The sequence below is a fragment of the Natator depressus genome, chromosome 1 (genome assembly GCF_965152275.1).
Source record: "Natator depressus isolate rNatDep1 chromosome 1, rNatDep2.hap1, whole genome shotgun sequence".
NCBI lineage: Eukaryota > Metazoa > Chordata > Testudines > Cheloniidae > Natator > Natator depressus.
In genome coordinates, this window is record NC_134234.1 from 25,835,269 (window position 1) to 25,861,454 (window position 26,186).

Sequence of the window (26,186 nt, forward strand, 5' to 3'; positions counted from 1 at the left end):
TCCTTGGTCCAGATTGACCCGCCTGGAAAAACCTGCATAGGAGAAAATAAACTGCATGGGGCCAGATCCTCAGTTGATGTAAATGGGCAGAACCAATGGAGCTGGTTTACACTAGCTGAAGATCTAACCCCATCTGAGGGGAACCTGTGCAGAGTTTCCACTTGATCATTCGATTAGGGGAGGGATGGCAGGTTTCTCCCCATGTGGAAAGAGGATTCAGTACCCAGAATCTGCAGATCCCTCCTGATCTGCATGGCCTCTGCTATACCTTACAGCCCCCTTTTTGAACCCTACCCATCCCTCAGTTCCTGTCTCTCCCTATTAGCACTGTTCCAAGGTAGTGAGGCTGACAAGACTTCCCTTGCCAGGAGCTGCCCTTTACCGCTACCATCAAAGTGGAGAAAAAGCTATAAATCACTGCGGCGTTTTGGTTTTTAAACTGAAATCTGGCTATTTCCACAACGCATTTAATAGCCCTGAGCAAATCTTGGCAAATGATTTGATCTGGAATGTGAAATGCATTGAACAAGTCCTGGAAGTAATATTCACAAATTTTTAGCTCCGTAATCTGGGTGTATCATTGCCGGGGCGGGGGGGTGGAGAATCAGTGACATGTGTTGAATAAATTTTGCAGCAAATACTATTCAAGCAGGTCTATTTTTAATAGCGCTACACATCTCCCTTGTGGCAATAAGCCGCGTCTAACAGCAGGAGGCAATTAAGAGGGGCACCCACCCACGGCAGAACTCTATTGCAGGTTGCACTTTCACTCTGGGGGAGCATGGTCACAGTGCCGCCCACAGCTGCTGGAACCAGAGGTGCTGCAGTGCTGCAGCACCCCCTGCCTTGAAGAGGTTTCCATCATATACAGGATTTACAATTTGCTTCAATGGCTTTCAACCCCCCCACTATACAAATTGTTCCAGCACCTCCGGTGCCAGCCCTCCCTACACTCTTCAAGGAGTCTAAGTCCTGCAACGGTACCAGGCATAAGTAGCCTTTGTGCTAATGAGTCTGAAGATTACTGTTTTGCCCTTGTGCCCACTTTTGCCGCTGCTCAGCAGCTAAGCACAGTCAAGCCCCTGCGTGTGACCCAGAGGATTCACATGTGGCATTATAAAACATTTCTGTACTGTTTCACTCTCTCCTTGTGGCTTGGTGTTCTTGCCTGTTAGAAATCCAATTTAATGTCTTAACGTTGCCCTGAATTCTGAGTAAAGAGACCTTTCTGCTAGCACCAGAAATATTAGCCTGTTTCCCAATCTTGGCATGCGATGCGTTTAAAACCAGATTTTCAGAGTGACTGCAACAGAGGCTCCAAAACGGCATCAAAATATTTTCATATGTGCACGTAAACTCCACTGTGTGTATGCAAGATTGCCATGAACAGGTGGGTCACCTGTACCTGAGTACCTGATTTGCACATGCAACTGTATTTTCTAGGCACAAATCTGAGTTTGAGTTTCCACCCCATAAGGAGGTCAGGCACATTAGTAGGGCAGTTAAGGAAACCTGCCCTGTAGGTAATGCTGTTTGATGATGGTTTGCATTGCGGTTGCACATAGGAGGCCCAGTCATGGACCAAGACCCCATTGTGCTAGGCGCTGTGTAAACACAGAACAAAAAGTCCTTCTTTGCCCCAAAGAGTTTACAATCTAAGTATGAGACAAAAGACCACTGATGGATCCACACAAAGGAGCCCAAGGAAACAACGAGACAGCACTGGTCAGCATGCTAGGCAGTGATCACAGCTGCTAAAGCTTTTTGTAGCTATCATAGCGAAGGAGTGTTAAGGCGGGATGTGAAGGACAACGAGGTATCTTTGTTTATAGGAAACTCCTCCGGAACTTTGATACTCTGGTGACTGAGGCAATAGAAAATCCTGATAGATAATATAAGATCAGATAGATTAAACAGATCGACAGAGCTGGTGCTAGCCCACTGCAGGCCCAAAGCAGGAATATTGGGGGGGGGGGGCACACACAATACTAAAATAGGCAAGTACTTATAATAAGAAGCAAATGGGGGGCCCTTGAGGTGCTCGGGGCCCTAAGCAATTGCTTAGTCTGCTTATGTCTAGCGTAGGTGCTGGAACTAGTGGTGCTGGGGGTGCTGCCATACCCCCTGGCTTGAAGTGGTTTCCAGCATATACAGGGTTTACAGTTTGGTTCAATGGCTTTCAGCACCCCCAGTACACAAATTGTTCCAGCTCCCCGATGCCTAGCGCCTGCTGTAGGGATTGACATCATGTTAGTACATGGAGGATTTCCATTTCTAAGTGCAGATATAAATCTGGCACCTTTCCTGCACACAAAATTCATTCAAAAATTAAAGATTAAAATATTTTGCCAGCACTTACAATTTCAAATCATGAGATTGAAGCAGCAGCAGCAGATCATGTAGTCTTGGCAGGAGCCATGTCTGTTTTCTGGTTAGATTTTGAAATGTACTGTAATTGACACATATGAAACATAGTATCTCTTAGCAGCCCCAGTAATTCTATGTACCTTTCTGGCAGGTGGGAATTGAGGGCTTCTTACTGTCCTGGAGGACCAGCATCTGCACATAGCCTTCCTTGGAATATGATCTTTGCTTTGTTTCTCCACTACGGACAATATTTATGAATGGTCTGAAATCCGTGCACCAGTGCCTGCAGTAGTAGGTAAAGATAATGATGGGGAATCTCCTTTATATGCTCCTGCCATATGGACTGACCTTATGCTAAAAGTGAGCAAACACAGCCTCAGCCCAGGAGTGGAATGTTTTGTTCTTTTGCGGCTTTAGCTGATGATCTTTAAATTTACCTGCTGTGCATCTGATGTTTCATTAATGTTCCCGTGAAGTCAGCGTGTTAGGTCCTACCTGGAATATTCGGCAGAAATTCAAGCATGTTTTGCTCCATCAATGTGAAGCCTCTGACAGCAATCCAGACCTTTAAAAAGAACTGACAAAAATATCTATGTGGTGGCTAGATTACAGGAAAGCAAACCAAATCCTCCCTTCTTACGCTTTCTTTCAGATGCATAACCCCAAACAGACACCTGAGAACTTGGAAGATCATATAATCAGTTGTGCTTGTCAAAATGGGGGGAATTTTTTCTGTGGAAAATTCAGTTTTTCAACAAAAATTCCAATATTGACATATTTCAGCAAAACAAAACAACAGCATCTGAAGTTTACTGGTCCTTATGAAGTCAATCAACATCTTCTCTGCAATCTGGGCTCCAGAAATGCCAAGTGCATGTAAAAATTTAGTGTTGCCTAGACACTGTAGCACACAGTATGAGACAGTCCCTGCCCCCAAAGACCTTCCAATAGACAGGACAGATAAAGGGTGGGAGAAAGGAAGTATCATCTTTCTTTCTGTACCACACTGAGCAAGTATAGAACGGAATTAGGTTTAATTGGAGTTTGGAGCACTGGGGTCGCACTATAATTAAGTATCATAATGCATCTTTTATTTATGAATAATGGTTCTAGTCTAGCCTGTCAGGTACATATTGCATATGTAATCTAAACATATGTAATTTAAATTCTAAACAGATATGTTTCTGACTGACAACTGAGTATTTAATACAATGTTTTTCTTTAGAACTGACTATATAATTATCAAAGAGGATGGATAGTCCAAAGCCTTTCTGGTCTTACAGATTAACTACACCCATTTTATAATGGGGGGAAAAGGAAAATTAGCTTAACATGTTGCCATTTCTGAATATGAGCTATGATTGTTAAACCTGCGTTGGCAGTTACTCAAGTTAAATGTAAAAATGGTATTTCGTTATTTGAACACTCTGACTTAAGTTGACAAAAATCAGGAAATTCAAAGTTAAACCTGGCATTAGTTCCTTAAAATTTTCCCAAAGAGTAATCATTCACGTTGTTTTTTGCAGGATCTTTTTTTCCACTTTCCAGGCATGCACGCACACACACAAACACCCCCCAAAAAAGAGAGTAGAAACATTAGATTTAATAAAAGCGGCAAAGAGTCCTGTGGCACCTTATAGACTAACAGCTTATGCTCCAATACGTCTGTTAGTCTATAAGGTGCCACAGGACTCTTTGCCGCTTTTACAGATCCAGACTAACACGGCTACCCCTCTGATATTAGATTTAATGCACAACACAACCAGCCAGTGCCAGCATTCCAAACAAGTACATGCCGACATCAGCTGTGTGGAAAGGGCTGCATATATGTCCTAAAAACCCTGGGCCAAACTCTGCACTCAGACACACACAACTCTCATCAGCTTCCATATGAACTCTGACCCTAACCCTACCCTTTAACTAAAGCCTTTTATTCAGTGCAACTGTGAAATACAAATCATTTGCCCTTTTGGCATTGCAGGTTCTTCTGTCAATCTGTCCTGAAACTGTATTTGCAGGAGTAAATCCAAAGGCAAAATTTCACCCTAGAAACTAGAGACAAGGCGTGTGTGGGTGGAAAGGCATTAGATCATATTATCCATGCTTCTGCCAGTGCAGGATTCTTCCCTGCAATAATATGTTTTCTAATGCTTTTGTCCAGTCTATTTTCAAAAGTACTAAGAGAAAGGGCTTCCACAGTTTCATATATCTTACAGTCAGGATGTTTTTCCTATTCTTTGGCTTCAATTTTGCCTTTCTTAATTTCATCCCATACCTTGTACCACCTGAAGTAATTCTCCCTCCTTAATGTTGCACTCATAAATGACTTGTACACTTAACATTCCCCACTTCCAGTGTCTGAACCATCATTCATGCTGCAATTTATATCCTTTCTATGCTTTCCTCATGAGCCAGGCTCTGAGCATTTTTTGCTGCTTGTCACTGAACTCGCTCCCATTTGTCTGTATCTTTCTGGTAAGGAAGTGCTGGAAGTGAATGCAGAGTCTCACCAGAGCTAGAGAGAGAGAATCTATTGCTTCCTTGTGAACCATGATGAGATACTCTGCATACGGAGCTCAAATTCTAATTGACTACATACTAGACCAACACCTCAGCTGGCGTAAATCAGCACCACTTCACTGAAGTCAATGCTGATTTACATTGCCTCAGGATCTAGTCTATTATTATTACTTTGATTGTGAGCTCTTGGGGGACAGGGACTATATTTTTGTTTTGTGTTTGTGCAGCACCTAGCACAATGGTGTTTTGGTCCAGGACTGGAGCTTCTAGGCACTACTGCAATAAAAATAATATTGTCCTCATGCAGTACTGCATGGAACATGTTGGTGGATTTTTCACAGCATGCTCTATGACTGAGAATTTCTGCACTTTACTAAGGTGGGAGACTGGGGAAGCGGGGAGTTAAGTACCACCCACTTAAAACTTCAAATCTACTTAACTAGTAGCTGTTGATGAAGGTTCTTTACTTAGGGCCACTGATTTCAATGACCTTTGGATCAGTCCCTTTGCTGGCTGTATACTGAGTGGGAGATTACAGTGTAATGTAATGTATTTCAGCACAAAGGCGGATAAACACCTGAACACAATGCAATGCCTCAAACTCAGCTCTAACTGACACATGAAGCATGTGCATTTGTGTTAATGTCAACCTCTTTATGTAACAGCTCAACCAAGCAAATGTCACCACTTTCTAAGGTTCAGGGAGGTTCAACATAAAAGGAGATTCTCTTTTTAAATAAAGAGAATTATAAATTAACTCTGACTGAAGAACCCCTTTGCCACATTGAAAATAGCTGAAGCTCCACCCCTTCAGGAACTGTAGTCTGTTTCTTGTCCTTCACTTGATGTGATTGTAATTACATACCTGTCACCCTACCTACTGCATTTAGAAGGCAAGTTGCACATTTTCCCCAACAACCTACCACTTAGTTCTCTTCCACTTTTTAAATAGTGCTGACTGGTACTTTTTAATTAAGATCTGACAGTTGAAATTTGCATTCCAAAAGCCAGCTGAAGTCTCTGGAATTAGATTGTCTGTTATTTTACATTATACATTCGCACAACATTGCACGGCAAGAATACCCCACCCCTGTCTTCATCACTCACAAAGAGAACTGTGTGTGAGGGTTATAGGCTACTTCTCCAAGACCATTCTGAATTGGCATTTTGCAGTTTGATGCTCAGTTAATGGAGTGTAATTAAGCATGCTGTGTGACTTGTGTAACTCAGATAAAAACATCGTTCTTGTCTGATTAATTATTCATTCATACCTGCTAGCTTGCAAAGTTGCTGATACCAAAAGGACAAAATTCTTGCAGCAGTTTTAACATAAGAATGTTAAGAACATAAGAGCTGCCATACAGGGTCAGACCAAAGGTCCATATTGCCCAGTATCCTGTCTTCCAACAGTGGCCAATGCCACGTGCCCTAGAGGGAATGAACACCACAGGTAATCATCAAGTGATCCATTCACTATTGGGCATCACAACATCCCATGACAATGAGTTCCACAGGTTAGTTGTGCATTATGTGAAAAAGTACTTCCCCTTGTTTATATTAAACCTGCTGCCTATTAATTTTGTCAGGTGACTCTTAGCTTTTGTATTGTGGGAAAGGATAAATAATACTTCTCTAGTCACTTTTTCCACACCATTCGTAATTTTATGCACTGCTATGATATCTCCCCTTAATTGTCTCTTTTCTAAGATGAATAGCCCTAATCTTTTTAGTCTTTCCTCATATGCAAGCTGTTCCATACCCTTGATCATCTTTGTAACCCTACTCTGAACCTTTTCCAGTTCCACTATATCCTTTTTTGAGATGGAGTGATCAGAACTGGACACAATATTCAAGCTGTGGCTGCACACCATGGATTTAGGTAGTGGCATTATGATATCTTCTGTCTTATTTTGTATCCCTTTTTAAAATAGTTCCTAACATACGGTTAGCCTCTTTGACCGCTGCTGTGCATTGAGTGGACATTTACATAGAACTATACATGGTGACACCAAGATCTCTTTCTTGGATGGTAACAGCTAATCATTGTATATATATATAGTTGGGATTATGTTTTCCAATGTGCATTATTTTTCACTTATCAACATAGAATTTCATCAGCCATTTTGTTACACAATCACTCAGTTTTGTGAGATCCCTTTGTAATTCATTGCAGTCTTCCTTGGACTTAACTATATTGAATAATTTTGTGTCATCTGTAAACTTTTCCACTTCACTGTTCATCCCCCTTTCAGGATCATTAATGAATGTGTTGAACAGCATAGCTCCCAGTACAGATCCTTGGAGGACCCCACTGTTCATCTCTCTCCATTGTAAAAACTGACAGTTCATTTCTAACCTTGATTTCCTATCTTTCAACCAGTTCTTGATCCATGAGAGGACCTTCCCTCTATCCCATGGCTACTTAGGTTCCTTAAGAACTTTTGGTGAGGGACCTTGTCAAAGGGTTTCTGACTATATGTAAGAGAAATAGCGCAGATATCCTAGAAATATCACATATCCCAAGATCTCACAGAAATCCTTTGTATTCATCATGCCTTTTTAGACTGAAAGCTGCTAGGATCTTTATTTTGCATCTTTTAAACACTGAGCAGAGGGACATTGTTGGGGCTTAATACTTACAAAGGAAGGCCCATGGGACAACTGATACAACTGAACCAATGGGACAGGCCAAAAATGTTCCTTGTCCTGCAGCAGAGGATGTGAATCCCTGTTACAAAGCAGTGGCCCTTTACCCTGCCTGATGATATCCAACTAAGGAAGGTACCAAGGAAGCTAACATTTACATCTCAAGGGCAAATTTGCCAAAACTAGACCCGTGAATGCAAAGCTCTTCACAATTTGGGTGGAGTCAGATTTGATTCCCTGTATCTGAGCTCACCTCAGTTTTTCCTTCCTGGTAGGTCCTAGAACTGGAAAGAACCTATTTTCCAGTTCTGATTTAGAGACAACTGCCATCTGATGTTAATAGCTGTTCTTGCCAGATTATGGCCCCATATGGCAAAAATCTAGTGCTTATATGATTTTCGTCCCATTTCCTCCAAACCCAACCAAGATTTGGCATTGAACTCTACTCTGAAAACCTAGCCTAAGCCTGATCCAGATCCGAACAGCACCTCCTTGGCCCATCTTGATGCTTATGCAGGAGAGGGGAAAGAAAACCTATTTCATAAGCAGAAGTATAAGTGAAATATGAAATGTAAGAAGGTAACTAAAACTGTAGTGTTGACTACAGTGAGCACAGTCAGTACATCAGGCTGCAGACAGGCAAAATTAGCATCCTCTGTCTTACAAAAGAAAAAAGAACGCCACATTTCAGACAAATCCTTCTTTGTAACAGCATCAGCCCTGTGGTCTGAATGCTGCCAAAAGCTTTAGCTGGGAGAACATGATTCAGAAACAAGGAGCTCCTTGGGCCTTAGATGACAGAACTCTACAGATTAGCTGGTTCACCTCACGACAGGGTAATAGCAAAATTACCAGCAGCAATATGATAAGCACAGCAAGAGAGTCATATATTTTCCTAAAGGGCATGATGAGCTTTTAACATTGGCACTCCAGCCAAAACTAGATACAACTAAATGTCATAGGAAAGAAGTGACTGTATTTTGACACCAAAGGAAGTGAATCTGGCTGGCCTTCCCCCAAAGCTTTTGACAGACAGCACCAATTTCCTATGACTGAGACGTGGGTCCCAACTGCCTCAGAAATGCATAGGGCAGATCCCCAATTGAGAAATCATCGGTCCATTGATATCCTAGCCCAACCATTTTAAAATGTGAAGCTGGGAGAGAGCAGTGAGATAAGTTAGTGGGTATCTAATGGAGAGGCCAAACGCCTTTAAAATGGTTTCTTCTTAGCAAGTGTTATTTCCTATCTCCCATCTCCAACATCTGCCCCATGAGACTCAATTGTCTTTGCACATGGCTACCTCACTTTTTTGTTTAAATTATTCTTCATTTTCCCTTCACGTGTACTACTCTGCACATGCTGCTTGTGTTTCTTGGCTGCTGCTTGTAAAGAACCTTTCTGAAGGAAATGCCATTGAGTTCCTCTCCTACAGAAAAAAACGTGAAATACAGCTGTCAGCTGAAATTATTACCTCATGTTTAAAAGAATGGAAGGGAGAGTGCCGGGGGCTTCCATAGAAATGTTAGTAGATTAATATCAATGTCAGCCTTATCAGATGGTGCATGAAGCTCCATAGATTCCTGGAATGCGCACACCACTTTGAAGCATTGACACAATCAGGGCCATGCAGGGAGGATGGAAACAATTTCTGCAGGTTTGCCTCAGAGCCTCTGACTAAAAGAAAACCTGGGAAAAGTGGCATTGCAATTGATTGCTGATAGGAAGTGACTAACGAGTTTTTTGTGAGTAAGACTGAGCTGGTTAGATTAGTCATGTGATCCCACTGGGCCTTAAACACCTAGAAGCCAAATAGCAGAGATTGAAATGATGCTGAAAAAGGGTAGTAGAAATGAGATTGCAGCAGTCAGAATAGCTTACAGTTATTTTAGCATGGAAAGTAGGAAAGTGGCAGGGGACACAGCTTAGGTATTCAGAATTCTGAAGGGCATAGGGACTGATCAGTCATTTTCTGTAACTCTGCCCCATACCAAGAGAACAACGGGGTACTCATTTAAAGGAAAGGGGCATTTGATTTAAACTGAATACAGAGACATATTACTTTGTGCAGCCTGTAGTCAGCCTCCGGAATTTACTGCCACAGGAGACCATTAAGTCAAATAGTGTGGCCGGCTTTTTAAGAGGGTTGGATAATGTAATGGTTATTCGCAACATACATTGTTATACCAGCTAAGACAATGGCAGAGATAATAAAATTTCATGCTTCAAGATGTAAACCTGTCACCTGTGGTGGTCAGTAGGGAATGTCCTCTTCCCCCCTACCCCCAGTATTGCACAAGTAGTTGGAATCTGTAAGGGAGAAGATTGAGGCATTCACCAGGGCCAGAGGCAGGATGCTGTCTAGAAGCCCCAGTGGCGTTATCTGATATGGCAGCTCTTAGGATGTGATCCCTGAGGATACAAGAAAAGCACACAGTAGGAAGGCATTTTCTCTAGTGCACTGCTCTAGGTGATGGGGTGACATGTGCAGGCAATAATCAGGACTCTTAACTGCTTCCATTTTGACATGAATATAAACTGAACTGTGAAAGCAGCCCCATCTGAGGCACTGTTGTATGTGGCTACTAGGAGAGAGGCAAGAGGGAAAGGGAAAGCAAAGTGTGAGGGCGCCGGTCCCTGACAAAATGACAGGCTTTAGGCTGCCTTTTCTGTAAAGACTGCAGTACATCCTTTAGAAACAGGACCAGATCCTCAGCTGGTGTAAATCGGCATTGCTCCACTGAAATCTGTTTCCAGCAGCTGAGGCTCTAGCCCATCATCTTTCGAATAGAGTAGTGGGGAAAAGTTTTATTTCCCACACTTCTTTACCTGTCTAATATGCATAATTGATGGATACTTTATTTTGTAAATGTGCCAATCAATGTCTTCCCCATGTATTGTAGGGGATTAACAGAAGGAGATAGAGCCCCTAGCATCATTGTCAGGTTTCCCAATAAGTCAGTCAAAAATGGCAAACACTCTCTCTTGCTACAGCATAGTTTTTACATACATCTTCCACATCAGGGGTGGGCAAACTACGGCCCGGGGGCCACATCTGGCCCTTCAGACATTTTAATCCAGCCCTTGAGCTCCTGCCAGGGAGCGGGGTCCAGGGCTTGCCCCGCTCTGGCACTCCAGCCGGGGGCTTGCTCTACTCCACGCATGCTGTGGCTCCGCGCGGCAGCTCCCAGAAGCAGCAGCATGTCCCCCCTTCAGCTCCTATGCATAGGGTCAGCCAAGGGGCTCCGCAGCTCCCATTGGCTGGGAACCATGGCCAACGGGAGCTGCAGGGGCAGTACCTGCGGACGGGGCAGCATGCCAAGTCGCCTGGCTGAGACTCCACATAGGAGCCGGAGGGGGGACATGCCGCTGCTTCCGGGAGCTGCTTGAGGTAAGCGCCACCCGGAGCCTGCACCCCAACCCCCTCCTGTGCCCCAACCCCCTGACCCTGCCCTGATCCCTCTCCCGCCCTCCGAACCCCTTGGTCCCCACCTGGAGCCCCATCCCGCACCCCCAACCCCTCATGCAGCCCCACCCCATAGCCTCACCTCTCTCTGCACCCCAACCTCCTGTCCCAACCCAGAGCTCCCTCCCATACCCTGAACTCCTCATTTCTTGTCCCATCCCAGAGCCCACACCCTCAGCCAGCGCCCACACCCCCAGCCAGAGCCCTCAGCCCCTCCTCCACCACAACCCCCAATTTCATGAACATTCATGGTCCACCATACAATTTCCATGCCCAGATGTGGCCCTCGGGCCAAAAAGTTTGCCCACCCCTGCTCCACATGCAACATTGAAAAGGTTTGCTGCATCTTTGGCAAGTGTCATATCACTGCACACACCCAGTTTATAATTAAAGGTGGTTGTGTGTCGTGGCAGAATAATAAAAATAGAAAAAAACAGTGCATTTAAAAGGTGCAAAATCAAAGTCATCATTTCATCTTCTAAAAACTGGGAAAGTTCCTGGCACAAAATATTTTCATTAACAGTAAAATTTATTTTCCATTAAAAAGTTGCTTTTAACAAAACACACACACACACACACACACACAAAAGTGTCAAGTTCATGGATGTGTTTTGTCCAGGCAGGACAAACATCAGGATGGCCTTTTATGAAAAATATTCTATAGTTACTGGCCTAAAGTTTCAATGAAGGACTTCCGATGTTGGGTGCCTCTGATTCTGGCTATCCAACTTGAAACACTTTAGAGGAAACCGATTTTAATGGGATGGGTGCTAAAGCTGGTTTGGGGAAAAGTAAGTATTTGAGTTGATTGGAGAATGGGGGAGGATGGGGTGGTTCCCATAGAAATTTTCAACTTTTCATGGAAAATCCCCCAAAATGTTCAGCTTTGGACAACTGAAAAATTTCAGCCAAAAAACAAACAAAGAATGGTTTTCAGCTCAAAATTTTTGAACTGGAGGCTTTCCATTTGTGATGAAAATTCAATTTTTTTTAAGGAAAGCAGATGCTTTCCACAAATATTTGATTTCCTCAAAAAAACGCACCTCAATTTCTTGTTAAAAAAAGTTTCAGTGGAATATTTTCAACCAACCCCAACTAAGTGTGTTCCATGGACATAAATGCATTTTTTATATTTCATTTAACATTTTTCATGGAATTATTTTAATTGAAACAAGACAAAAGTGGTCATTTAATTTAATTTCAGATTGAAGATTTTCATTTTGTTTTGGCTTTCACAAAATGAAAAAAATCAGTGTTTTATTTTTCTCTCTCTCGCCTTTAATTTTTTGGGGGAAAGCAAAGAATAAAAGAGACAGGAGGGGGAAATTCAAATAGGCAAAAAAAAGTGGAGAATACTGATTTTTTTTAAATTTTTGCAATTGAAACAAACTTAAAATGTTCCTTTAATTTAGTTTCAAATCAACATTTTCATTTGGCTTAATTCATTTTTTTATTGAAAAAAATCACAGAATTTCAAAAGGAGAAGAAAATTTACTACAGGAAAAGCTTGCAGCTATCAGCACCCAGGATTGGGTCAGAATTCATGAGGGAATCAACAGGATGCTGCGTTAGCTTCCAGATGACTTAGTCAGTTGTGAATGCGTGAAAACACACAGAGCTCCACTGCCATCCTCCTTACACCCACCCACATTTCTGGACAAAATTTCAAACACCAGTCAGATTTGGCATGAATGATTTTGCCACCTCTGGACTGCATGACCTACATTTAACTGCAATGGACGAGATTTATAAATGGAACACATTTCTCCCTCCCCTCATCCCACAGTGCACCATTTCCAGGTGCTGTTCAGTGGTTACAGAGAGGCATATTTACAGGGATGGCAATGTAAGGTTATTATTTTTAAGAAACAGGAATGCCCTAGCAAAAATGTGCACCTTTCCAGTAAGAATTCACTTTCAAGGCTTTTTTACTGTTTGCATTTCCTGGTTGCCGTTTTAAACTCCCCTTGCGGGGGAGGATGGGAAGCCCCAAGGTGCTGGCATATAATCTGCCATTAGTGGATACATGCTGCTAGCCAAGGTTTGCAATAACTTTTGCATTGGTTCATAGAAGGAAATTCCTCCCATTCCTATAGTATATAGTATATCACTTTCAGTGGAAGGCATTCACAGAAAATTAGAGGACTAGCACGTATGGGCCCTGGCCTAGTCTAACGATTGGTTTTGCAGGCTGTACTTCCTTATCTAGCACATAGTGAATAATCAACTGAGTTTTCTGATTCTTTTGGTTCCTTTAACTATACATAGGGCATCCCTAATAACAATAGGCTAAAGAGAATGGTAAAGGGGAGAAAGGGTGGTCCTGTAGATTGATATGCAGGAGAGGTCTGTTCAGTTCCTAGGCTCTGCCACAGATTTCCTCTGCGACCTTGGGCAAGCCATTTATCCTGTCTGTGCCCCAGTTTTCTTTCTGAAGAATGGGGATAGTAGTACTGCCCTACTCCGAAGAGATTTTGTGATGGTAAAATACATTAAGAGATGTGAGGAACTCAGATAGTTCAGCAATGGGGGACATATTAGTGCCTGGATAGATAGAAAGTCACGTTAAATGAGGCATAGCTAATCTGCAAATCTGATGATGGATGGATCATTAATAAATGTTGTAATGGGAAAAAAAATCCAGCAAGACCCCAGTCCATCTTGCATGGTGCTTAGGGAAATGCAGGTGCTACAGCTCAGGTCACAGATGCATAAGAAAACCACAAAGTTCACCTAGCAGCACAGGAGCCTCCCTAGCGTTATGACCCATGGGTCTGAAATCCAGGCCTACAAGGCCTCTACCTGGCAGCCTGCTGGCAATAGCTTACCTGGGACCCATTAAAACCAATCCCTGAGGTCCAACTGGTGGAGTGCCAGAGCAGCTGATTGGCCTGCTGGCCCTACTTAAGCCAGCAGCAGGAACAGGAAGCTGTCTGAACACCTGGGCTCCACCTTGCTCTGGACTGTGTATGCCTTGTGCTTCCCTGGCTTGATTTCCTGGCATTCCGACTCGGCTTGACTCCTGGCATCGGACTTGTGATTCCTGAGCTCGTTAGTCTCCTGCTTCTGACTGTTAGGATATAGATATTCAGGCCTGTCTGCAAAGGCCTGTACTTTAAGAATTTTGGGGTATTCTTATCACTTGGCTAGTTCTAGAGGTATAAAAGAAAGAATCAAAATCACTGTCTGCTGGTGTAAGGGCTTCTCTTACTGTGACAGTTTGAGGCCCTGTTCTTAGGCTAAGGCCTTTGGCTAAGCAGCAGAGGCAGCCATAAGCTGGGAAGTGACCGGTCACATCCTCACATTCCAAACTAGTCACATTGAAAGAAGGTGCTACTGGGCTGTTAGGAATACAATCCTGTCCTGATAATGCCTATCACCTCCAGAGAAAGGGAAGTGCCTAGAAAATGTAAAAGGAAACAGCATCCTGTCTGGCAAGAACTCACTTATCAATACTGGGATGTGAAATCCTCACTTCTGTATTGTTTTGTCATTATAGTTCCCACTTTGCTATTGTTTGTCTGTATAATCTCTGTCTGGTTCTGTGATTGTTCCTGTCTGCTGTATAATTAATTTTGCTGGGTGTAAACTAATTAAGGTGGTGGGATATAATTGGTTACATAATCATGTTACAATATGTTAGGATTGGTTAGTTAAATTTCAGGAAAATGATTGGTTAAGGTATAGCTAAGCAGAACTCAAGTTTTACTATATAATCTGTAGTCAATGAGGAAGTGAGGGGGCGTGGGTGGGTGTTTGTGGGGGAGATGGGAACAGGGAATGGGGGTAAGGAAATTGGAACCATGTTTTGCTAAAGGGGGAAATGGGAACAGGGAATGGGAGTAAGGAAATTGGAATAATGTTTGGCTAAGGGCAGGAATGGGAACAGGGACACAGGTGTAAGGCTCTGTGATGTCAGAGCTGGGAAGGAGGATACTAAGGAAGGAAACTGGAATCATGCTTGCTGGAAGTTCACCCCAATAAACATCGAATTGTTTGCACCTTTGGACTTCGGGTATTGTTGCTCTCTGTTCATGCGAGAAGAACCAGGGAAGTAAGTGGGTGAAGGAATAAGCCCCCTAACACTGACCTCCTGGCATCCCTACCCAGGTGGCTCTTGATTCCTGACTCGTGACTGCAGACTCTGGTTCTACCTACTAGGTCTGGCCATGACACATAGTTTGGTTCTACCCCAGAACCCAGTTAGCCAGCACTAGTGGACCAAGAGCCTTCTCTATCACACTGCTGCAGGATGCAGGGGATTAAAAGCTGGTCTCTTACCACCAAGGTGGCAATCTTCAGGACTGAAGACACAAGAAGAAAAAGAAGACACCTGTTGCCTTTCGAATATCCCAGGTTAGGGTGAGTCAGCCAACCCTTCCCTGAAGACATCAGAGTAAAAGGATGTAGGTCAGAGGTTCTCAACCAGGGGTACGTGTACCCGTGGGGGTATGCAGAGATTTTCCAGGGGATACATCAACTCATCTAGATAACTCATCTAGATTTGTCTAGTTTTACAACAGGTTACATAAAAAGCAGTAGTGCAGTCAGTGCAAACTAAAATTTCATACAATGACTTGTTTATACTGCTCTATATACTATACACTGAAATGTAAGTACAATATTTATATTCCAGTTGATTTATTTTATAATTATATGGGGGAAATGAGATAATAAGCAATTTGTCAGTAATTATGTGCTGTGACACTTTGTATTTTTATGTCTGATTTTGTAAGCAAGTAGTTTTTAAGTGAGGTGTAACTTGAGGGCAGTGATGAGCTGCCAAAATCTTAACAACGGGTTCCCTCCTCACCCCACGAGGGGGTCATTGCCCACCCCCACCCCACGGGACTCCTGCCTCATCCAACCCCCCCGCATTCCTTGATGCCCCCCCAGGGCCCCTGCCCCATCCACTCCCCTCCCCTGTCCCCTGACTGCCCCCAGAACCGGGCAGGAGGGTCTTGTGGGCCACCGTAGTGGGTGCCCACCCCACCCCTAAGAGCCAGAGGGACCTGCCGGGGGGCGAGGTGGGGAGTCCCGGAGGTGCTTACCTGGAGCAGCTACCAGGAAGCATCCGGCAGGTCCCTCTGGCCCCTAGGGGCGGGGGAGCGTAGCTGGGGGGGAGCAGGGGGAGCGGCTGCTCCCCCACTCATCACATCAAAAGTGGCGCCTTAGGCGCGGACTCCCTGGGTGCTCCGGGGCTCGAGCACCCACAGGGAAAATTTGGTGGGTGCAGAGCACCCACCGGCAGCTCCCCACCCCACCCAACGCCCGGCCCCAGCTCACCTCCGCTCCGCCTCCTCCCCTGAACGCACCGCCCCTCTCTGCTTCTCCGCACCCCACCACCCCCAGCTTCCCATGAATCAGCTGTTCGGCGGGAAGCCAGGCAGGACTGAGAAGCAGGCCGCGACTTCCCGCTCAGGCTGAGGGTAGTGGAGGCGAGCTGGGGCGGGGAGTGGTTCCCCTGCGCACCCCCTCCCCCCTGGGTTACCTGCTGCGGTGCTGGTGGCCCTCCTCACGCCCCCCGCCCCGCCCAAGCTCACCTCCGCTCTGTGTCCCTTGGCGTGAGCGGGAAGCCGCCATTTGCTTCTCAGCCTGCCCCGGCTTCCCGCGCGAACAGCTGATTCGCGGGAAGCCTGAGGGGGCGGAGAAGCAGAGCGGGGTGGTGGGTTCAGGGGAGGAGGCGGAGGTGGAGGTGGAGTGGAGGTGAGCTGGGGCCGGGGGTGGGGCAGGGAGCTGCAGAGCACCCACCAAATTTTCCCCTTGGGTGCTCCAGGGCTGGAGCACCCATGGAGTCGGCGCCTAAGGCGCCACTTTTGGCCGGTTAAATTTAGAAGCCCTTTTAGAACCGGTTGTCCCTCGTGGAACAACCAGTTCTAAAAGGGCTTCTAAATTTAACAACCGGTTCTAGCGAACCAGTGCGAACCGGCTCCAGCTCACCACTGCTTGAGGGTACAAAATCAGACTCCCGAAAGGGGTACAGTAGTCTGGAAAGATTGAGAGATACTGATGTAGGTGGTAGTACCCAAGTTCCCACCTACCCCAGGAGACTTCAGAGGGGAAATAGGTTCTAGGTCTTGTTGGAAGGAGCAGAGAAATGGGAAAGCAAGGCACAGAAGGGTGAAGCGACTTCCCAAATATCTCCAAGCAAGGTAATGTCAGAGCCTTGAACAGAGCCCAAGACTCCTAACTGCTGCTCTAACACCCTACTCACTGGAGCATGGTCTGTTCCAAACACAACTTCTCCATTCCTTTTGACTGCTGCACTCAGCTGTCCTGGCCTAGGTATAGATTCCCGTAGTTTCCCTAGCCTCCAACTATGTTCCGGCTTGTGGAGACTGGAAGGACAGGAGAGAATAATTAAGCTATCATCTCTCTGCGCAGATACAGAAAAATGTACCAGCTCCTGCTGCTTCTCCCTGAAATCGGGAGTGATTTCAAACCAAAAAACACAAGATATGGGTTGTTCCTGGTTGCTGAGGGAGCTTGATGTCTCTGATAGTTGAGTCTAACACAATGGGTGCCTCCTGATTATTTACAGACACTAAAGAGGAACAAGCTTATTACGTCAGTGATGGGTTTAATAGGAGACAACTTTGGGCATGTGTCACATAGCTGACATCCTACATTTTTATGTATTTATTTGTTTTTAAACCAGTCCTGAGACTGAGGTCCCAGCAATAAAATAGCTGATTAACTACACTGGCAATTTGACAAGCCCTCACGTTAACTATATAAAATCTGGATTTGTTTGTGACCAGGCCAAAAGCCTTCCAGTGCAGTCTTTCCCTTTTAAATCAAGGCAGGATGGCTTCCAGTGTCTGGGTTACAAACTAAGTTGTGTGTGATTTGCAGTCATTCATTTGCCAACAGGGGATTCTTCACAGCTGTTTTTTCTCACTCATGTTCCTAAAGCAGGGTTTTTTAGTTTTTTAACTGTTTGTGTCACTGTTCTTACAATAATGGGTCCTTTTCTGAATAATAATGACAATCATAATGATACCTAGCTCATATACCGTATGTCATCCATAGACCTCAAAGAGTTTTACAAGGGAGGGGTCAGTATCATTATCCCCTTTTAGCTTTCTGTTTTGTGCCTCTCTACAGATAGCCTATAGGTTAGTTAAAAGATGCTATGGATTAAAGGCCTAAGCACCCACAGCTCCTTTTGACTTCATTGGGAGCTCTGAAAATTAGGGCATTTGTTTTCAAATATGTTCATGCAAACCATGCATATGCATGTACAAAATTAGCTGTACATAGACAACTGTATATTTTGCACACCAAACTCCATCACATCTTCTTGAAAAGTAGCCATTGTATATGTGTGTGTGTATATATATATATATGATAGACTCTTCCCTAGTAACCAGGTGAGATGTTGCTTGAACACAGGTCTAGCTATTTTTCAATTTGTCATGTGAAGTGGTTACCATTAATGAGCCAACATTTGTCACTCCGGAGTGACTTAAACTCATATCCTCAAAGCTATTTAGGCACCTAATTTACAGTTTTCAGAGTAACAGCCGTGTTAGTCTGTATTCGTAAAAAGAAAAAAGAAAAGGAGTACTTGTGGCACCTTAGAGACTAACCAGTTTATTTGAGCATGAGCTTTCGTGAGCTACAGCTCACTTCATCGGATGCATAGCATATCGTGGAAACTGCAGAAGACATTATATACACACAGAGACCATGAAACAAAACTTCCTCCCACCCCACTGTCCTGCTGCTAACAGCTTATCTAAAGTGATCATCAAGTGATCATCAAGGAAGGCCATTTCCAGCACAAATCAAGGTTTTCTCACTCTTCCCCCCCACCCCCCCACACACACACAGACACACATACAAACTCACTCTCCTGCTGGTAATAGCCCATCCCTCTTTGAAACCTCTCTTTATAATGCGCATGATAATCAAGGTGGGTCCTTGATTATCATGCGCATTATAAAGAGAGGTTTCAAAGAGGGATGGGCTATTACCAGCAGGAGAGTGAGTTTGTATGTGTGTCTGTGTGTGTGGGGGGGGTGGGGGGGAAGAGTGAGAAAACCTTGATTTGTGCTGGAAATGGCCTTCCTTGATGATCACTTGATGATCACTTTAGATAAGCTGTTAGCAGCAGGACAGTGGGGTGGGAGGAAGTTTTGTTTCATGGTCTCTGTGTGTATATAATGTCTTCTGCAGTTTCCACGATATGCTATGCATCCGATGAAGTGAGCTGTAGCTCACGAAAGCTCATGCTCAAATAAACTGGTTAGTCTCTAAGGTGCCACAAGTACTCCTTTTCTAATTTACAGTGAAACTAATGGGTGGTAGTGCCTAAATACTTTTGTGGGTCTGGGCCTTAGGTCCTGTGATGTCTCCTATTCCCTGTATTGGAAGAGATCCCAGTTTCTGCCCGATTCTGATCAAAATTACACCACTATGGAACCTCATTGTCTGGTGACTGTTGAGCTTCTATTGGTTTTTACTGAACTTGCTTATCTTCAGGACTCAGTGAAATCAGGTGACCACAGATTAATCTTGTATGATTTTAACTGAGTTCAGTTTTCTCTCTCTATAGACCCCTACATTCGTATATGTCTGGCAAAAAGAGCACGGTATAGAAATGATGGGAAGAAAGTGCAGACAGGACCAGATACAGGCAGAACAGGTGGCTCCTTAAGACAGGAAGACATTAGGGGCAGGAAAATGTCTGAGGCTGTCTAGTGTGTGAGTAACTTCAGACTCTGAGATTTGGACATTTTCCATTCTGTCTAGGACAGCAAAAAACATAGAGCTATTTGCAGAATTCGACAGAAGTGTCACTTATTGCAGGGAGTATTATCTCATATTAAACAGAGTAAAATCTTTCCGATCTGTATATTTGGGAAACAAAGCTGAAATACAGGCAATACAGGCGTTGATGCCTATACTTAAGGTTGCTCCACAATTTCCTTTATAAGAACCTGTTTTCATTTGCTTATAACTTTGCCAAATTCAACTGTTCAGGCTTAAATGTTCCCTTCTGGGTGTCTGCTTGAGCTCAATATTTTTGTAAAGTTTCAGCAGAAACTGTTTAGCCATTTCTGAGAATGAGGTTAGGGGAAAATATGTTGTTTTGTCTACGTTTCAAAAATTCTTATAACTGTTTCATTGAGAAGTTCTCGTGCCTCCATGCTTTGGAGCAGGGACTTGAAAATTGGTAGATGGGTCACCCCAAAGTCAAGGATGTGCCTTTTGTCATCAACATAAAAATTAACTAAACTTGGTAAATTTTAAGCTTCTGAAAAAATCTCAATTCACACATGCTCAGTAGAGGTTTGTTAGAGCTTTGGAGATAAAATTCTCCAAAGATTCCATCTGTACTGAGCATGCTCCATCCCCTCACTCTTCCTATGTCCAGCCAGACAGTGTATGTGCCATACCCACAGAGTGGCTGGGCATGCTCCATCCTGGAACTGCAGGGCCTGAGAGAACTTTCCCTGCAATTGCTCCTGCTGGCTGCTGCAGGCCTCTGTGATGCTAGGCACAGGAACTGAGCAGGGAGACAGTCTCTCCTGTGCGCTCATGTTTTCCTCTGCCATTGTTCAGGCAGTGAGGAGGAGAAGGAGAAACAGCCTGACACACATGCAGAGGGCTGAGGAATGGGGAAGAGGAGCCTGGGGGAAAGGGAACTAGCTGCTGGTGATGGGGGAGATAGGAAGAAAAGGGGCAGGAGCTTTGGAGGGAAGAGGATAGGAACAGATATGAGGGACATGGACAGTATTGGCAAAATGAGTCATTGATTAGATTGGCATTTGGTGAAGGGAAGGAAAGAAACTGGGTGATGCAGGGGATGGAGGAGTTACCATTTGTCAGATTCAGCAGGAGCCACGGGGGGTGGGTCCAGGGGCAGGTAGGAGCCAGAGAGGCGAGAATCAGAGAATATTAGGGTTGGAAGAGACCTCAGGAGGTCATCTAGTCCAATCCCCTGCTCAAAGCAGGACCAACACCAACTAAATCAGAGTGGGGGGTGGGCACGGTGAGGATCAGGGCTGAGGTTGAACAGCTAGGAGACAATGGGGGGTAGCAGCAAGAGAGGGGGGCAGGCAGGGGAAGAAGAGTCTGTGACCACCAGAGCACTCTTCTACAGAACCTGGAATTGAACCCATTATTCCTGGGGATCTATCTAGCAAACAGCTGTGAAATCCATTGGCAAAGGGTGTATCTCCATACTTCTCTAGTAGCAGGGCCACATAGAAGATAACAGCCCATTACTGCTGTTGGTTATTCCATTAGCTCACGTGGTAGAAATAAAGAGGAGAGACTACACCCCTAGCCACTAACACCTCAAATGCCTGGGTTAGGTGGACGTATCATAGATGCAAATTTCTGACATAGCCCTATTTCAAAAGCAATTTACATCAAAACTCCAGATCCAAACACTTGTGAACAAACTAGGGTGTTTGAAATCCAGTAGTGACTTTTTAACCTTCAGCTTCTCTCTAGGAGATAGTCCTGGAATAACTAGTGTGGGAATAGGGGCAGGCTGTAAAATTCTGAGACATCTATATCAATCAGCTGGTGCAAGGTGGAAAATAAAGTGTACGGGGTCTGACACTGATTGTGAAAATAAATGTATCCTGCTCTTATTCTGTTAACCTTTGAGAGTTTCCACTCCTTTTTCTAGGATTTTTTATATGTATGTATTGTATCTCGTGTTCTTTGTTCTGAACAAAAACAAACAGATTAAAGGTGTCGAGAGGTTTTTTGTGTGAAGGGTAAAGGGAAAAGATCATGTCAGACCTTTGCTAACTAAGAATTTTTAGCTAGTAATATACCATTTTCACCTCAATCCTCACACCTACTCATGCTGAATAAGTCTTACAGCATCTTCATGACTTCCTTATAGCTTTTCCCGTCTGTCAGTTGAAAGGATTAAAAATGCTTTTCTACTTAAATAGCATGAATTTTACTAGTCACAGATACACATTTCAGGATGTTTTGATTCATATTCTTTTACCGTTATTTCTCTACACCAGTTTTGGTACATTGCTGCTATGTCAGCAAAAACAACATTCTTTTCTTTATATAAAGTGCTCAATTCCAAAGGCCTCTGAACAAAAGAATTTTAAAAAGATGGCATTGCTGAAGAAACAAATTCTGATGATTCCACAGGAATGGAAAAAAAACAGGTATCTCCTGATTTGAGTAAATGCAAAGAAATCCAAATATTAAGATTAATGTTTCTCTCTCTCACACACACACACACACACACTGTTCATCAGTTGGTCAAGGCAGGCTGTCACTCAGTCCACTGTCCCATAAGGCTGAACCAAATCACAGAACCCCTTGAGTGTTAGGGAAAGTCATTGGATCTAGGGCCTGTGTAATAGCTTGGGAAACCCCTAAATTTCCATAGCAACCATGTGAGAAGAACAGGAGTGATTCACATGTGTGTTTGGGGTTTGAGAGTCATGGCAGTGGGTGGACCCCCCACCCCTCTGGGGTGGCTAGCCCTGAAGCCCTGCCCCTTCCACATGAGGCCCCTCCCCCCCGAAGCCAGAGCCTGGAGGTCCCCCACCCCATGGCTGGAGAAGCCCTGGGCTGGCCAGAACCCCAAGTCGACAGAGGAGTCACAGGCCGGCTCCAGCCAGTTGACCAATCCTAGCCCCGGCCCAAACAGCCCCAGACTAGCATCCCATGGCAGCAGCTGCAGCCAGGAAGGCAGAGCCTTCCTTGGTCTATTATACCCACTGTCCATGTTGAAAGTGAATCTCAAATCAAGGGTCAGTTTGAAATGTGTAGTCCTCATGGCTCCTGCTGTTGGTTCTGGATGTCTGGGAAAGCATCAGATTGGCAACCCCCAGTAGCTGGTGAAATGATTCCACCCAATCCTTGGTTGCAACTCTTACTTGCAGTCCCCTGCAAATGCAAACTTTGCAGCCTCTCACCCAGATCTAGGAAGCAGGTGGCTTTGGAAGCCCCAATAGCTTCAGGTCCCTGGCAGCAATAACTCCTGATCTGGAAGTAGAAGTAACTGCTGGCCTCCAAAATGGCTGCATAGCAGGTGGTCTAGGAGCGTGGCATGCGGAATATCTCCCTTGGACCTTGGCATGTTTCTTTCTTCCATGAGTCTAGTTGTGAGAGCAGGGCCAGGACTCCTAGATTCTAGTGCCAGCTCGGTCACTAACCCTTTGGGCCAGTTGCCTAACGCTTCGCTTTCTGCCTCAGTTTCCTTATCTGTAAAATGGGATAATACTACCTATCTACTCCATAGGGGCACCCACCTTATTGCTATGAGGCTTATTTAACTTGCAAGTCTAAACACTCTTTTGGGGAGAGAGTACAAAGTTTTTATTCCAAGCATTTGAAGCACTGTGGGACTAATACACAAAAGGAAGTCCTCATTCTCTAAATTCATGTGGAAATTTTGTTGAGTTCTTGCCAGAGTCCTTACCATTTGCAGAACATGAATTGTTCCATTTTATTTCCAGATTCAGTTCAAAATATTACTTGTAGCCTATAAAGTTCTGTATTCTGAGTCCTGTAAATGGCCCAATCCCATCTCAGCTGTGACATTCAAAGACACTGAATAGCATCCTAGAAGAACTGATTCACCTTTCTGGGGTTTTCCTCCTTTGTTCCCTTCACTTTTTCCTCATATCTCTTTTTTTTTTCTCTACTTTTTTTCCGGGGTCTTTCTCCCTCAGACTAATTTTCAATAACACTTTAGAATCAATAGTAAGATTTTAATGTCAACTCACTGAACTTTAGGGAGCTAGTGAGACTTGAAGATGATGAATATTGCTGACTCTCCAGGCAGAGACCTTTGCCAATGAACTTGGGGGTCATATTCTACTTTAAGACCTTCAGTGACAACTTTATGAAAGCTGCTTAGGCCTGTTTCATTTTATTATTATTAATAATAATTTATTTATTCATTTATTATTAATGTACTGCTTTGTAAGGTTTTTTTTTAATATAAGAAATAAACATACCTGGATAAACATACTAAGCACATAAAATGTAAAGGGAAGAAATAATGAAACTGGAAAGGTGACATTGAGGACCAGTGAATGTGCTAAGGGTTTTGCCAGAGCAGCCCAATTACAGGAACACCTGTGCTAAATCACTCCGTGCTGATTCACCATGTTCATTCATAAGGCTCAAGAGCCCTCAGAATGTCTCATTTCTCATCTGTAGTGTGATGGCAATGATGGTCAAGTGGTTGCCCTATAAAACATGAAAGATTGCTTGTTCAAATCCCCTTAAAGGGCTCTTATTTTATTTAATTTTCATTACATCGCTTGCCAGGGACACCTGATATACTCCACTTGTCTTTGGTATATAATTTATTTTTGCATCACTTTTTAAAACCCTTGAAGTAGGACAATAGCTGCTACTGAGATAATTATAGGTCAGGGGTTCAAGTCATTCTGCCTCACCAATACTCTGCAATAGCATCATCCCATATCAGAACCAAATCCGTCTTTGTCCCCAGTACTGCTTCCTGCTCAATGTTTCTCTGAATTCTCCTGTAACCTCAAGCATGCAGTGTGGATCTCTGCGACACCCTTTAAGAGTACTAACATCTTTTTACTACCAGCAAAAGCTGCAAAGTCCTATTTGCAAACTAAGAATGTGAGCTGGTTGAGAGAATTTCCTATCCTTTGCAATACACCTATACCACACCAATCTTGGAACAAAGAGACTTTTATACACCTACTGATGGCAACAACATTGTTTGAAACTTTTCTCTCGTGCATTCAAAATACCTCTGCTGACTTTGGCAGGGATCAGAAATTTCCTACAGGGAGCATCACCAAAATAAAGATACAGTTGCTACTGTGAGTGCTGCCATTGCACTCTAAGTTGGACAAGAAACCTAGTACGTTAGGCAACCACCACTGACCCTTTCATTCCTGATTCCATTGAAATCAATGGCAAAACTCGCATTGACTTCTGCAGGTTACATGACAGGTCATCTTGCAGAAAAGGCAAGTGGGATCCCAATAGTTTTTTTATTCTGTTCTACTCAGGGCATTATATTGCGTCCATCACCGTGGAATCTCAGTATGGACAAATGAATTCCAAACCTTCTCCTAACAGCAGTGACCTGAAAACCAACATCATCCAAGGGGACCTTACAGGTAGAAAGTGGAAGCAAAACTCCAATCTAGTGTCCTTGAGGAATCAAGTGGTTATAGTCTCCACAGTTGTCTTTCTTCTTCTCAGCTCTACCAAGCTAAGTAGGACCAGACAGTATTTGGACCAACAAAATTGTGGATCGACAAGCAGTGGTGTTATTATTTCATGCACTCTTTCTTCTGAGTCATCTCTCAATGAGTGCCACATGGTGGTAGATGCCCTCTTCAAGCTGAGATGAGACATAAAAGCCAGGTTCTAACCACTTATGATCACTAAAAATCACGTGCCTTTTCACAAGAGGAGTAGGGATGTTGGCACTGGTGTCCAACTGAACAATGGCATGCTGCCTAACTACCTTTATCCCGCACTTCAGTTGGATATGGGTATTCCTTACACACTGTTGCTGTGCATTGACTAAAGGCTGCTGCATTCGGAATGGAATCCTTGTTTACATCATATAGGCCCATAGCTCCTGCAGTAAAATTCATGACTCAAGAGAACAAGAAACTCTGCAAATTAGCTCATGGAAATTTCTTCCTAATATTCCACTTAGGGGAAAAGTTTTGGGTGGCAGGGAGAAAATGGCCTCTAAACCTGAAGGTCCAAGAGTTCCATTGGGGAACCTTATCCCTAAACCTGCAGACTCCCCCCATAGAAGACCTGCTTCACACTACTCTGTAGGCTTCTCTTCCCCAACTGGCTCCCTTGGGAGCAGTGCTGCTGTTCCTTCCCATACTCGGCAGCATCGGAGCGCTACAAGAGTTAATGGTGCTTTTAGAAGTATTGACTCCAGCATGCAATGCAGCTCAGAAATCAGCTGGGCCCTATGGGAGGCATAAAGTAGAACACCTCCTTACCACCCAATCCCCTCCAAAAACAGCTTACTAAGCCTTAACTGTACAGAGTAGACAGAGTAAGGTGTCCAGGAAGCATGGAGCATAGTACATTGACTCAATTCTGACCACAGAATCAGCGCTTTGTTCCCCAATTTCTGCTTCTTCTTTCCCCAGAGCTGGGTAATGGAGAGGAGCATAGCAAGTGTAGCTTATTCTGTTTTACAGGATCTTTGGATGAAAGG